The 12,976-nt window shown below is 49.0% G+C and overlaps 1 protein-coding gene across 3 annotated transcripts in view; it reads left to right on the top strand.

Moving 5' to 3' along the window:
* The window catches only part of LOC120997373 (WD repeat and coiled coil containing), a 69,169-nt gene that overhangs the window by 8,778 nt on the left and 47,415 nt on the right, over positions 1–12,976 (top strand). The window contains exons 1-2 of one of the 3 annotated variants that reach the window (XM_040427426.1): positions 7,885–8,704; positions 8,753–8,765. The exons of 1 other annotated variant lie outside the window; for it this stretch is intronic. The gene's annotated coding sequence lies outside the window, so the exon portion shown is untranslated. Of the gene's footprint in view, positions 1–7,884; positions 8,711–8,752; positions 8,766–12,976 lie in introns of those variants that run through there. One more of the 3 variants, XM_040427425.1, reaches the window with a different exon arrangement.

Genomic DNA, 12,976 nt, shown 5'->3' with positions numbered 1-12,976 from the left:
CTGGCGCAAACTGTGGGGGATGTAATACTACTGGGGGCATTATAACTACTGAAGGACACTGTGGAGCTTTATTTCTACTGGAGGCACAATAGGTGGCCATGGAAAGAAAAAAAAATATATATTTTTTACAAAGTTTTATTTATTATTAAAACACAAGAACAACTTGGTATCGTTGTAATCGAACTGACCCAGAGAATTAAGATAACTTGGTTTTACTACATAAGAAATGCTGTAAAAATAAAACTGGTGGAATTGCGTTTTTTTTCCCCCATTAACACATCATTTGGATTTTTTTCAGCCTTAGGGCTCATGCACACGGCCGTTGAGTGCATTGGGGACTGCAATTTGCTGTCCCCAATGCACGGGCACCATCTGTGCGGCTGCCGCAACGGATCCTGACCCATTCAACTTAAATGGCTCCGTGATCCGTCCGCAGTGCAAAAAAAAAAAATAGAACAAGTTCTATTTTTTGATGGTGTGGAGGCACGGACAGAAACCCCACAGAAGCAATCCGTAGTGCTTCCGTTCCGCACTGACCTTCCGGATTGCTGACCCATTCAAGTAAATGGGTCCGCATCGGCGATGCGGGGTGCACATGGCCGGTGCATTGCAGACTCGCTATACGGGCATGGCTGGGCAACGGCCGTGTGCATGAGCCCTTACACTTCATTGTATGCAATAAAAAATGGGGCCATTAGAAAGCATAACTTGTCCCAAAAATAACAAGCCTCATACGGGTATGTGAACAGAAAAATTAAAAGGTTATGGCGTAAATGACCTCTCAGTATTCATAGAAAACAATTCCTTAAAGAATCTTTGGCTGTTCTTTTTAATTTCGGCAGTATTATACCATTGGAAATTAAACATGAAATATTGCCCTTCTGCAGCAGTGGATAAATAAACCTGTAATATAGAGAGGGAACCCACTGGCAGTTTAATACCGCTGTGAGGGGAAGATTGAAAATCACAGCGAGACATAGAATATTCACATATAGCCTGTCAATATGTGGTAAAAAGGTTGATTGAAGCATCCCTCTAACAATATCAATAATTTCAGTGTTATAGAGGGAGCTCACCTCACTTTCATGGAGGCTCTATGGTGTCCACTATTAGGTATACTGACTTCATACATGTATTCTCCGTATATGTTTCCCATGGCAACACTGCAAGGGGAAGTCACTGATTGGCCACCAGTTATTTCATGCTGGGAGTTGTAGTTTCCCAACAGCTGGAATGTGGGAGGTTATTGACCATTGCTTTAGAGTCTTAGCTCCTTGGGCAAATTATACACCCCTGTAAATCACAGTTTGATTTGATGAGAGCCCCATAGCTGACCCCCCTCCAAATATATAAAGTATATGTTATTCACAGCATAGGAAAATAGCCAAAGGGGGTTGAGTCTGACCCAAGGCAGTGTCACAAGCTGCTACAGTGTAGAAACCATACTGTAACAGAGATGCAAGAAGCTCCCCGCCCCCCGGCATGCCCCCTGTAATTCCTCCCTGGCTGTGTCCACTGCCGGCCTCTCAGTATTGTTCTCAACTTCTCCCCCTCCCCGAGAGGAAAATCCCCAGATGGCCTTAAGAGTTTAAAGCGTCCTTCTTGCTGGGTGATAATGCAACAGACTTATCGCCTGCCATGAGAACCCACCTGTCTGTGACTGCTGGGATAGACCCAACTTATACCTGCAGTGCCGTAATATGTACGGGGAAAAAAACTCACAAAACCATAGTTGGAGTAAAGGGGAGCGGCCACAGCTTTATTTTTTAACTCCGTTAAACCAATACAGTTACCAGTGACTGTCGCTCTCTTTTCCTCCGTTTCTTGCTTGCTAACGACACACTGACCAACAGCGAGCATGTAGGATCCCAGACCAGAACCTTCAGGGGCAACTCCCCGCCAGCTGTGACATCTGGAAAACAAACCAAAAAAAATGGCCAGGCAACCAAAAACATTGCACCAAACAATTGGGAAGTGGTGGGGATGTTTCTCACCCCTATCTGTACCGCTTAAAAAAATGAGCCAGTACGGCTCTTGCATTCGCCCGCTTAACTACCTTATTCAAATTGCTTAATCCCCGCAGTCCCTGCCACCTTCCCTATGCGGTTCAGTGGCCACACTACTGCTGGGATAGACCGAACTTAAACCTGCCATATTTTGGACAAAACAACCACAGAAAAACCATAGTTGGAGCAAACTTACAAAAAGATTGCAACAACATAAAAGACACAGGCCGACGACAATCCCGAGACGTGCTCCTTCCTCCAACATTTGACCACCTGCTGGACAACAAAAGCCTTGGTTACATTGAAGTGACCAATTTTAACGTGAAAGCGATACCAGAGAAAGATTTAACCACAGCCGATGCAGAATACTTAGACATAAATGAGCCGATTAATCCAACGTCACCTGCAAATGACGGGTATCATTGAAGGGGAACTGCGATCTGGCAAAAAGCAACCAACCTTCCCAAGCCTAGCAGTGACTCTTCCACGTAGAGCAGGGGTACTCAACTATTTTTGTTAAAGGTCCACATACCTGGGTCTGCAGTCAGGTGAAGGTCCGAGCTGAACGCCAACAGTAAAGATGCCATGTGATCCATGCGCGTGGGGCGCTCTGAAGTTATAGTGGAGCGCCCCGGATAAGTCCCAGAATTAGTAATGGCCCCATTAGTGCCCCAGTAAGAATAATGTCCCCATTAGTGCCCCCAGTAAGAGTAATGCCCCCATTAGTGCCCCCTTCTCTGCTTTTGCAAAAAAATAATGAGCATTCACCTGGCTGCGGTGAACATTCGCTGCTGACTGCAAGCTCAGGACCGGTGCTCCAACGTGATGACGTCTTGTAGGTCCTGTCCTGAGCTTCTAGTCAGCAGGGAGTGTTCTCCACAGCGTGAGCAAATGGAGGTGGAGGTGCCGTAATTTTATTTATTTCTTTACTAGCACAAGTAGCGGTGGAGGTAAAGGCTGTACTAATGGGCGTTCCATGATGGAAGCGCTCATTAGTAAGGGTACTTTCACACTTGCAGCAGGACGCATCCGACAGGCTGCTCACCCTGTCAGATCCATCTTGCCACTACTTCGCCGTGCCGCTGCTCTGTGCCCATCAACTATAATGGGGATGGGGGCAGAGCTACGGCGCAGCACGGTGAGAGGCCGCCAGACTAAAAGTACTACATGTCCGACTTTTTCGTTTGGCAGCCTCACGCCGTGCACTGCCATGCTGCGCCGTAGCTCCACTCCCGCTATAGTCAATGGGGAGTGGCAGTCCAGCGAAATAGCGGCAGGACGGATCTGACAGGGTGAACAGCCTGTCGGATGCGTCCTGCCGCAAGTGTGAAAGTCGCCTAACAGTCCTTACAGGAAAATTCTGGCACCGGCAAGGGAACTAAAATACCAGCCTTGCTGGTGAACTACTGGCCGGGTGGCAACCCAAGCCACAGAACAGACATATGATAGTTTTGTTCCGCATCCAATTCTCATTGTTGGGGGATTGGATGCGGACCCCTTAATTACAATGGGGCCACAAGAGATGCAGACAGCACACTGTGTGCTGTCTGCATCTTTTTCCGCTCCATTGAAACTAAGGGGTCCGCATCCAATGCCCCAGGTTACCTTTAATTTTAAAGAAGATGCCCCAGGAGAGATGGGAACACGACACTGACTGGAGTCCTTTCCTGCAATCAGTGACGTGTTCCCGCCTCTCTGTAGCCCTCTCCACGCCCCCCTTCCTTCCCAAATGTGACATTTATTTCATTGGTGGCAGTGGTGATGTCCCTCCCCTCTCCAGCAGCACGTAAGTGTCCTCTGGAGCTTGAAGCTCCCTTACGTGCTGCCGCCGCTGCAGGGGAGGAGGGACCTGTGAGCGCACTGAGGGAGAAGGCTCCCTCCACCTGCAGGTGCCGGATGAAAGCGCTGGTGCCTGCATGTGGAGGGAGCCGTCTCTCACTGCGCCCCTGGGGCAGGAAGAAGTGCGCAGGTAAGCTCCTCCTCCTGCACGTACCAGAGTGTGCAGGAGAGGAGGAGCGCTACATGCGGAGGGAGCCCTGTCTCACTGCGCTCTGGGACAGGAGAAAGTGCGCCGGTAAGCTCCTCCTCCTGCACGGTACAGTGTGCAGGAGAGGAGGAGCGCTCTGAAGGATGGCCGGGGTCCGGACAACTGGCGGCCGCGGTCCGTATTTGGACCGCGGTCCGCCAGTTGAGTACCCCTGACGTAGAGAGTGCCACTAAACGCTCAGACTGACAAGTGTGTCTCGACTACCTCCCACAAGTATTCCGGGCAGGATTCTTCTACTGCACGCACTGTTGGATGCAATTCCTGAAACGTAAACTATGTAACACTAAATGACGCAACAAAGCCAGCACTGGCAAAGAACTGGAAGTCAAAGGCCCCTTTCACGCAAGCGAGAATTCTGCGCGGGTGCAACGCGTGATGCAAACGCATTGCGCCCGCATGGAATACGGACCCACTCATTTAAATGGGTCTGTGTACATTAGCGGTGGTTTTCACTCATCACTTTTGCTTGCGATTTTCACGGATGGTTGCGAAGAGATGTTTTTGTAAACGCACGTGCAAGACGCAGTAAATCGCATTGCACCCGTGCGATAAAAACTGAACGTGATCGCATTAAAAACTGAATGGCTTTGTTTGCGAAATTGCATAGTTTTTAATGAACGCATCCGGACATAATCTAGACACGCTCTTCTGCAAAGGGCCAAAGAGTTGATGGCCTGAACAACTGCCAAATTAGGCTACTTTCACACTAGCGTTCGGGTGTCCGCTCGTGCGCTCCGTTTGAAGGGGCTCACGAGCGGCCTCGAACGCATCCGTCTGGCCCCAATGCATTCTCAGTGGAGGCGGATCCACTGAGAATGCATCCGCCTGCCAGCGCTCAGCCTCCGCTCCGCTCAGTGAGCGGACACCTGAACGCTGCTTGCAGCGTTCGGGTGTCCGCCTGGCCGTGCGGAGGCGAGCGGATCCGTCCAGACTTACAATGTAAGTCAATGGGGACGGATCCGCTTGAAGATGACACTATATGGCTCAATCTTCAAGCGGATCCGTTCCCCATTGACTTACAATGTAAAGTCTGAACGGATCCGCTCAGGCTACTTTCATACTTCGAAAATTTTCTAAGTTTTAATGCAGACGGATCCGTTCTGAACGGATGCGAACGTCTGCATTATCGGAGCGGATCCGTCTGATGAAACATCAGACGGATCCGCTCCGAACGCTAGTGTGAAAGTAGCCTTATCCGACCAGAAATGGATACGCTGATTAGCCGTACTAGATCCCCAAAGCTCCACTACAACAATAGGAAACATTTCCAAGAGAGTCAGGTTCTTGGTCGAACCCAACTGAAACCAGCCAAGGGATATAATGCCAGTCGTCCCAAAAAATTAGACCCAAAGCCGACGCTCCCGGCCACATCAGTGAAAAATTCAACGCTAGAAACCTCCATCTCCTGACACACCGCCTGACCGTTGAAAGAAGCCAGAAAAGACTGCCACACTAACAAGTCATCTCGCATACTGTTAGTCACCCTGATAAAATGATGCGGAGACCAAATCCCTTGCGTTGCAAAATGCAAATGTCACGAAAAAACCCGACCTATGGGAATGATCTGACGTGCGAAAAGCAGCTGAAGTTGTTTCAAAGTGATCTTTTTTGCCACCACAACCTGACTGATATTAATCCTCAAACGCTACAAATTTATCAGTCGGAAGATGAAAAACCATATCAGAAGAATCGATCTCAATACTCAAGAAGGACAAACTGGTGCAAGGGCCCTAAGTCTTGTCCTCAGCTACTGGTACACCAAAACGCCCCATCAACCAACGAAAACACTGCAGCGCAGACACCCGTCTTCCGAGGGCCCATGAATAAGAAATCATCCAGATAATGAATAACTGAATGAACCCCCGATTCATAACGCACGACCCACTCCAAAAAGGAACTAAATACTTCAAAGTAACTACAAAAAAATAGAACAGCCCATGGAAGACAGGGGTCTACATAAAACTCCTATCTAAACGACAACCCGACAAATGGAAACAACTATGATAAACTATAGCAAACGGAAGGCAGATTCTATGTCAGATTTGGCCAACAACGCATGATTGTACTACGGACCAACTAATACCGCAACATTGAACGAGGTCTAAGAAACTGCCACAGCATCTTTTGGGATGCAATTATTCACCGATTCCCCTTTGGGAAACGACAATTGATGAATCAATCGAAATTTGCCCTCCTCTTTCTTAGAAACAAGCCCAAGAGGAGAAACACACAGATTAGGATATGGCAGCTCCCTAAAGGGGCCCACCACGCGTCGACACAAAACCTCGTCTCACAACTTTTCTCAATCTCAATATGCTTGTTGTCAGAACGTAATTATCAGATAAAAACCATGCAACTGACGGCTCATGAGGGATAAAAAAAAAAAACACATACTAAACCCTTCACGTAAGAGCCCTGCCTCTCGCTTCCAGGGGTAGACTTTTAACCACGGCTCCATTCCGAGAATGTTCACAGGCGTTCTCTGTCCTATTCATGCCGCCCACTTTGGCAGATTGCCTAGACCGTCAGAAACAACACACAGAGGAGTGAGTGCCTCCACAAATGGAGCACTCGTGTCTAAATTTACAGTTTGCCAAGAATCGGCAATGACCTTCATTGTAGAGCCAGCAGGCTCCATTTGGACGATGGGCCACAGCCCCGGGAGACCCTCCCGAGACCATGGCTCCCGACTTAAAAGGACAGGATGGTTTTTGAGGTAAAATCAACTGCAGCCAGACATCAGTTACCTTGACGCCCAACCAATCTCACGTGACAAAGCCAAACTTCTCCAATACTCCTAGTCATAGCACCAGCATGCAGTGCCACCATGCAGCTTGTGGGCACCAAATATGTTGTCCAGGTAAACAAACAAACCCCCACCTTTTTCCGGAAAACGCTTGCAAATCACATGCGTCAGGGTAGCAAAACCCTGTAACCAGTTACCGAACTTTCCGCTGGCTTCTCTGTCTTATCAGACCCTTTCTCAAAGGAGCGCTCCTTGTCAACAGTCGCCTGGTCAACCGAAATCAAAGACCAGATATGAACAAACTTGTTTTTATAAATCCAATCCCTGATTTCAGGAGACAAGCGAGTACCAAGAGGCGACACACCACAGAACAATGAATCACGAATGGACAATCCGGCGGCAGACGGGGTATTCTTCGTAAGCTGTGGCAAAGCTGAAAGGGGAGGTGAAGGTACCACACCCATACTCCCTTCCAACCACCATTTATAACGCCGACACTAAGGCCTTCTGCACACGAACGTGTGCGCCCCGTAGTCGTGCTGCACTGCACGAACACCGTCCGTGGGGCAGCCGCTGCGGTTCGCGGACCCATTCACTTTAATGGGTCCGCGATCCGGCCATTCTGCAAAAAGATAGGACATGTTCTATCTTTTTGCAGAATGGAAGTACGGTACGAAACCCCACGGAAGCACTCCGTAGTGCTTCCGTTCCGCAACATTCCGCATCTCCAGATTTGCGAACTTATTCAAGTGAATGAGTCCGCATCTGTGATGCGGAATGCCCACGGAACGGCACCCGTGTATTGCGGATCCGCAAATGCGGTCCGCAATATGGCAACAGTACACCAAGCATGTGCACAAGACAACTCACCGACAGATGGCGTCCCTGCGGACTCCAGGGGTACCTCGGCTGAGAAAACGAGGAATGCCAGCCACAGGAAGATTACAGTAGGACTTTGCCAATCGCTGAGCGGCTCCCCGTACTCCACCTTCTCCAATTCCTGCTACTAGAAGCTGAGCCAGAATCTGAAGAAGAGGACGAATCCCCGAACGAAGATGATGGAGACCTCCTGCGAGAAGAACTGTGATGACTTCCACGTCAACACTGCGGGAACTACTATGACGGCTTCTTCTGTGATGACTTCTCTTTTTCTCAGCTCGCTCAGATCCTACAACACAAGAATTGAAAAGGGGACGGGAACTACCTGCGCTGCCTACATCATGGGCACCAGTACCAGTCAGTCCTCCAAGTGAACCAGGCATAACATAAGAATGATTAGCCTGAATTGGTGCAGGGGGGCATGCAATAACCTGTGAGCCAGCAGGGGGCTACCTGGACAGCCTGACTGTGCAGCCACACTTTATCTGAGGCTTCCCAACACAGGCTCCACAGTGGAAAACAGCCCTCCCCCATATGGCTCTGCACAGCTGTTATAACAAGGGTTAATTCCTCGACACGCCCCCCACTGCCCTCAGGGGAAATATCAATCAAAGGAGCTGTGAAGACAGCCTGCACACTGACAGGCAGCGGAGAGCTGGAGATCGGTGTAGGAACAGAGTCACTGAGGTCACTGTGGAGAGGGGGTTGGGCATCACTAGATACAACTGAAAGAGTCTCACAACTTGTTGCACTTACCAGCACAGGCTGCAGCTTGTATCGGGACCTCTCCTGCTGAGCAACCAACCAGCTCTCACAGCAGAGAGCACAGAACCAGAGGAGCTATGTGCTTGCTGCTCCATCTGTGCAGGACGGGCAGGCTTTCCTGAGCACTCTGACCGAGGTTCAGGGCTAGGGCTGAGTCTATCAGGCAGGCGAACAGCCGGTTGTGGCCTACCTTGTTGTGTAGGAAGCAGAGCCATACTAACAGGATCTCCAGCACCTGGCGCTAAGACTTCCTGTACCCACCACTGCCACACGTCTCAGAAGGTCATCTGCCATGAAGCAAGGAGACCACACTGCTGCTGAGGTAAGATGCCCACCCTCTATCTGTACTGCTTTACTGTAACCCGACCTCCATCAAATGAGCCAGTACATCTCTTGCATTCTCGCTCAACTACCACATTCAAATTGCTTAACCCCCGCTGTCCCTGCCACCTTCCTCATGCGGTGCAGTGGCCACCTCTCTCTGCAGCAGCCGGTGTTCTGAGATATTTTCCTACCCGGCGAACTGAGTATGCTCAGTACAAGTGAAGTCCCCGCCCATTCTTCCCCCCCCCCCCCCAATTATATTTGGTAGGAAAATAGCATAGCTATACATGTGGTAAATTGCTGCCTATGATATTTTCCTACACTTACTATATTGGAAGTATACCAATAATCTGAACTTCTTCAGTAGCCTTTTTAATAATGATCTCTACTTTTTTTCATAAGTATAGTAATGATCGCTCGCGATCCGATTCTATTACATGGGTTCCTTTTACGATCGCACCGAGATTTACCAACCGGCCCAATCTCGGTGCGAGAGATTTCTCGCTAAAAGTCAGTCAGATGCAATCGCATGCGATTTTTCTTTTTGCGTTCCGATGCGATTCCATTACATGGGTTCCTATTACGATCGCTCCGAGAGTTACCAACCAGTCCGATCACGGTGCGAACAATTTTTCGCTAAAAGTCTGTCTGATGTGATCGATTGCATCCAACGGCACTTGCCATTTTTCTACGATCGAGCGATTATTCACTGAACTAATCACTCGGTCGCACGGGGAATGTACTGTGTATGACTAGCCTATGTAGTATCCTACCCTGTGATATTTTGCTACCCTATTGTGATATGTTCTTACCCTGTGATGGTGGGGTAGGAAAATATCTTGGCATGTTATATAGATTTCATCCTGTGATATTTTCCTACCCTTATCTCATCCCATGATATGTTCCATGAAAGGTGCATTTCAGTTATCACATCAACTCATAAGTTTTCTACATCCTGCAAAACATTTTATATGATTGAAATTAATTAGGACACATGTATCTATAAACTTTTTCTTTTATTACAAATTCCCATAACAAATAACAAGTTAAAAGTAAAAAATTAGTTTGGCCATGTGCAGAGTCGTCATGATGGGTGGGGGTGTCTTGTAGGGCAAATGTGCCTTCCTTATCTGAGGCAGAGGCATGGAAACTGTCAGAGGGAAGATCTGTTCGCAGAGTCCTGTCCGATTGCGTCCCTTACTGAGGACCATGCATGCCACACCTCAATTACATTTCTCACAAAAGAAGAGATGCTCTGTGTCCTTTAGTGCAGGTGCACATTCAACATGGGTCCATCGATTGCACCTAAGGCCTCTTTCACACTTGCGTTGTTGGGATCCGGCATGCACTTCCGTTGCCGGAGGTGCCTGCCGGATCCGTAACAACGCAAGTGTACTGAAAGCATTTGAAGACGGAACCGTCTTCCAAATGCTTTCAGTGTTACTATGGCACCCAGGACGCTATTAAAGTCCTGGTTGCCATAGTAGGAGCGGGGGAGCGGTATACTTACAGTCCGTGCGGCTCCCCGGGCGCTCCAGAATGACGTCAGAGCGCCCCATGCGCATGGATGACGTGATCCATGTGATCACGTGATCCATGCGCTTGGGGCGCCCTGACGTCACTCTGGAGCGCCCGGGGAGCCGCACGGACGGTAAGTATGCTGCTCCCCTGCTCCCCGCTACACTTACCATGGCTGTCAGGACTTTAGCGTCCCGGCAGCCATGGTAACCACTCTGAAAAAGCTAAATGTCGGGTCCGGCAATGCGCCGAAACGACGTTTAGCTTAAGGCCGGATCCGGATCAATGCCTTTCAATGGGCATTGATCCCGGATCCGGCCTTGCGGCAAGTCTTCAGGATTTTTGGCCGGAGCAAAAAGCGCAGCATGCTGCGGTATTTTCTCCGGCCAAAAAACGTTCCGTACCGGAACTGAAGACATCCTGATGCATCCTGAACGGATTACTCTCCATTCAGAATGCATTAGGATAATCCTGATCAGTATTCTTCCGGCATAGAGTCCCGACGACGGAACTCTATGCCGGAAGACAATAACGCAAGTGTGAAAGAGCCCTAAAATAGAAAAAGGAGATCTATAATAGGCTTTGAAACCATGCACAGACACATTTGTTACATACAAATGCAGCATTGATTTTACAACATTCTCAAATCTTACACTTTAAAAGAAAACAAGTACAACTGTTCATTCTGAGAATTGTTGTGGAGTGATGTGAAGACTAGTAAGTATTTGGTCAAAAGTTGGCATAGCACACAATTAGTTTGAATATATTTACTAAAACAGTGGTTTTAAGTACCCTATCCTCACACATTACACACACTCAAACTTGGTAAGGATCTTTGTATCCTGTTCTGACAGATTGAACACATTCTCTAAAATATACGGGTCATGAATTTATAAACTTTTTTTCACAAGGTTTTAAGTTACCCCCTTTTTTGGATTTTATAAAAACAAAGTTCATTTATGAAAACTGTTTTTGAGTACTCTTTTCCTGGATGATGACTGACAAATGTTTAAATGTGCATGACGGGGGTACTGGTTATTTTCACTCGACCCTTCACCCCCCTTTATCTCAACTCACCCACCCCACTATATCAGCATCCCCACCTTAACACAATAATGACACAGACACCACATTTTGGATTAATTTGGCCACAGCAGCCTTTTATTAACAAACATACAAAAATAACCATTTTACAGATACCAACATTACAAATGTTCAGTCCCCGAGGGGGAGGTCCTTGAAGCCCCAAACCCACTGAATAACCATATTGGGGTGAGCCAACTTACCTCCAGCCGTTGACCGCTGGCTCGGAGGCACCCCTACCGGCTCACCCCAACAATTCAGCCACAGCCGCCCACCAACCAATGGGAGTCCAGCCCCCACCATGGGACCCTCCCATCCTCATCACCTGATAAACTCACCAACTCCAAGGACCTCCCACCGCCACAGACGCACCGGCTTGACCCCTTAAGCCTGTGCGTCCCTCCACACACGCACAGCAATCTCCATTCCCTCCTGCAACGCGAAGCACCACATGTCCAAACCCAGAGCATTAAGATGTACCCCGTCACTACGCCAAAAAACCCCAACTCCTTTCTCAAGCTCCCTGTGTCAAATTGACAAGGCCCCATTCCTAAACATAAACCGACAAACAGCCCTATTAACTTTCACCCTGGCCTTGTTAATACCATCAACAGACCGCGCGCCTCGCCACACCGTTCTCGGAACGATATCCGACCAGACCGTTACCATCTTTGGAAACATCGCCCATAACCGCAGCAAGTCAAATTTCACGTCCCGTACGAGCTCCCTAAACGGCCGGGCAGCCAAATCATTCCCTCCTACATGCAAGACTAATACGTCCGGGGCCCTATCCTGCTTGACATACCTGTGAAATTCCGGTAAGGCCCCACTCCATATCATGCCCCGCGGACCTATGCATCTCACCACTGCCACCCCCCGAGCGAAACCAAGCTGCTGACCATCTGGCCTGACCGCTGCCCTGAGAGCACCCCAAAAAACATATGAGTGTCCTAGAACCCAAATCAACGCCGGCTCTGAACCTGGAACGAGAAAAACACTAGGAGTAAACCCACACTCCACCCCCATAGATAAATAAACATCCCTGACCAACCTTAGTTACTCCCCCCCCCCCCCCCCCCCTCCACCTAACAGCCTCTCTGGCCTGACGTATGACCGGAACCGTACAGATTCCCACCGCCTGTCACGAGGGTGTCAAGAACCACGCCTGACTCCGTTATACCCGGGGTCAGGAAGTCGCAGCGGTTGGCTGTGCGCTCTATGTAAGATAGGGCTGTTTCCTTATGGTAGCTTTCTGAGTTTGCTTTGCAACCCTTTTTGGCTCACTCAGGGATCTGTAGCCCTTTCTCCTCAGCTGTTCCTTGTCCAGCACTCCCAACCTCCTTATATTCCCCTCTCACACTTCTCTGGTTGCCAGATATAGAGCTTCCTGCCTGGACTTCTATTCTGAGCCTCTGGAGCTGTGTTGCTGCGTTCTCTGGTAGTTGGTCCAGAACATTACCCTCCGAATCCCTGTTGGACCTTTGTGGTCTGCTGTGGTCGCCCACCTGGGTGTATGTGTTTGTCTGTATTGTCTGTCTTCTCCCTGGTGTTTCCCTCTTAGTGTCAGTGGTGCGGACTAGCGATCCCACCGGCCCGTTCACTATCTAG

Source organism: Bufo bufo, chromosome 4 (genome assembly GCF_905171765.1).
Source record: "Bufo bufo chromosome 4, aBufBuf1.1, whole genome shotgun sequence".
Taxonomy (NCBI): domain Eukaryota; kingdom Metazoa; phylum Chordata; class Amphibia; order Anura; family Bufonidae; genus Bufo; species Bufo bufo.
Note: the sequence above shows the minus strand (reverse complement) of the source record. Positions and strands in the feature narration are given on the sequence as shown.